Here is a 3,219-nt window from a genome sequence, read left to right as displayed (position 1 = left end):
CACAATATGAAATAAGAAATCAACCACAAGAAAAAATCTGGAAAGAGCACATGTACATGGAGGTTAAATAACATGCTATTAAAGAATGAGTGGGTCAACCAAGAAATCAAAGAAATAAAAAATTACATGAAGACAAATGAAAATGAAAACAAAACAGTTCAAAATCTTTGAGATGCAGCAAAAGTAGATCTAAGAGGGAAGTATAGCAACATAGGCCTACCTCAAAAAGCATGAAAAATCTTAAATAAACAACCTAACCTTACACTTAAAGGAGCTAGAAAAAGAAGAACAAACAAAACCCAAACCCAGAAGAGGGAAGGAAATAATAAAGATTACAGCAAAAGTAAATGATATAGAAACTAAAAACACAATAGAGCAGATCAATGAAACCAGGAGCTTGTTCTTTGAAAAGATCAACAAAATTGGTAAACTTCTAGCAATACTCATTGAGAGAGAGAGAAAGAGAGAGAAGACCCAAACAGACAAAATTATGAATGAGAGAGGAGGAATAACAACCAACATCACAAAAATACAAACAACTATAAAAGAATATTATGAAAACCTACAGGCCAGCAAATTGGACAAATTAGAAGAAATGGATCAATTCCTAGAACATATAACCTACCAAAACTGAAGTAGAAAAAAACAGAAAAATGAAACAGATCAATTACCAGCACTGAAACTGAAACAGTAATCAAACAAATCCCAACAAACAAAAGTCCAGAACCAGATGGCTTCACAAGTGAATTCTACCACATATTAGTTAATAAAGAATTTAGTAATTTATTAATATTAATTAATAAAAAATTATTTTCGATTCTTCTCAAACTGTTGCAAAAAATAGAAGAGGAAGGAAAACTTCCAAATTCATTCTGAGGCCAGAACCACCCTGATAACCAAACTAGATAAAGACATCACAAAAAAAAAAAAAAGAGAGAGAGAGAGAGAACTACAAGACGATATCTCACTGGATATAGATGCAAAAATCCTCAACAAAATATTAGCAAACAAATCCAACAACATTTTTCAAAAAAATCATAAACCACTATCAAGTGGTATTTATTCCTGGGAAGCAAGGGTGGTTTAATATTTGCGAAACAATCAATGTGGTATGTCACATCAACAACAGAAAAAACAAAAAAATATAGTCATTTCAATAGGTGCAGAAAAAAGCATCTGACAAAGTACAACATCCACTCATGATAAAAACCCTCTACAAAGTAGGTCTAGAGGGAACATACCTCAACATAATAGAGGCTTTATTTATTATTTTATATCTCAAGTTTTTACATAAATTCCAGTTAGTTAACATGTAGAGTAATATTAGTTTCAGGAGTAGAATTTAGTGATTCATCACTTACATACAATACTCGGTGCTCATCACAACAGGGACACTTCTTAATACCCATCAACTATTTAACTGGTCCCCTACCCACCTCCCCTCTAGCAACCCTCAGTTTGTTCTCTATAGTTAAGAGTCTGTTTTATGCTTTGCCTCTTTCACTTTCTCTTTCTTTCCCTCTATCTCTTTCTCTCTTAGGAAAAGTCCACAGCCAACCTCATACTAAATGATAACAAACTGAAAACTTCCCCTAAGTTCTAGAACAAGACAGGGATGTCCATTCTCACCACTTTCATTCAACACAGTACTAGAAATCCTAGTCACAACAATTACACAACTTAAAGAAAACATCTAAGTTGGTAAGGAAAAAGAAAAATTTTCATAACTTGCAAATGACATGATACTATATATAGAAAACTCTAAAGATTCCACCAAAAAATTATTAGAACTGATAAATAAATTCAGTAAAGTTAAAGGATACAAAATCAACGTATAGAAAGGCTGCATTCTTGTACACTAATAATAGAACAACGGAAAGTGAAATTAAGAAAACAATCCCAGTTATAATTATACCAACAACAAAAAAATATCTAGGAATAAACTTAACTAAAGAGGTGAAAGACCTGTACTCTGAAAGCTATAAAACAATGATGAAAGAAATTCAAGATTATGCAAAAAAAATGGAAAGACATTCCATGCTCATGAGTTAGAAGAACAAATATTGTTAAAATATCTATACTACCTGAAGCAATCTACACATTTAATGCAATCCCTATCAAAACGACAACAGCCTTTTCACAGAACTAGAACAAACAGTCCGCAAATTTGTATGAAACCAAAAAGACCCTGAATGGCCAAAACATCTTGAAAAAGAAAAACTAGAAGTATCACAATTCCAGATTTCAAGTTGTATTACAAAGTATTAGTAATTAAAACAGTATGTTACTGGCACAAAAATAGACATAGATCAATGGAATAGAATAGAAAACCCAGAAGTAAACCCACAATTATATGACCAGTTAATCTTTTGACAAAAGAAGAATAAATATGAAAAAATGAGAAATGAGAAAATGACAATCTCTTTAACAAATTACCTATTGTGAAAACCAGAAAGCTATATGCAAAAAATGAAACTGGGCCACTTTCTTTCATCATATACAAAAATAAACTCAAAATGGATTAAAGATATATATATGAGAAGTGAAACCATAAAAAATCTTTGAAGAGAGCACAGGCACTAACTTTTCTGGCAATGGCCACCAACATTTTTCTAGATAGGTCTACTGAGGCAAGGGAAACTAAAGTAAAAACAAACTATTGGTACTACTCAAAATAAAAAGTTGAAAGTGAAAGAAACAATCAACAAAAGTAAAAGGCAACCTAGTGAATAGGAAAATATTTGCAAAAGATACATCTGGTAAAGGGTTAATATACGAAATATGTAAAGAACTGGTACAAATCAATACCACAAACCCAAATAGTCCAATTAAAAAATGCACAGAAGACTTGAACAGATACTTCTCCATAAAAGAGATCCAGATGGCCAATAGGCACATGAAAAGATGCTCAACATCACTGAAATGCAAAACAAAACTACAGTGAGGTATCATCCCATATCTCTCACAATGGCTAACATAAAAAACAAAGAAACAAACAAACAAACAAAAAACCACAAGAAACAAGCATTGGTGAGAATGTGGAGAAAAAGAAACCCTAGTACACTGTTGGCAGGAAAGCAAATCAGTGCATCCATTGTGGAAAACTGTAGAGAGGCTCCCCAAAATTTTAAAATAGAACTACCCTATGACCATGGAATTACACTCCTGGGTATTTACTCAAAAGCTACAAAAATACTAATTCAAAGGCATACATGCACT

This window comes from Neovison vison, chromosome 3, assembly GCF_020171115.1.
Source record: "Neovison vison isolate M4711 chromosome 3, ASM_NN_V1, whole genome shotgun sequence".
Classification (NCBI taxonomy): Eukaryota; Metazoa; Chordata; class Mammalia; order Carnivora; family Mustelidae; genus Neogale; species Neogale vison.
This window is presented reverse-complemented; position numbering follows the sequence as displayed.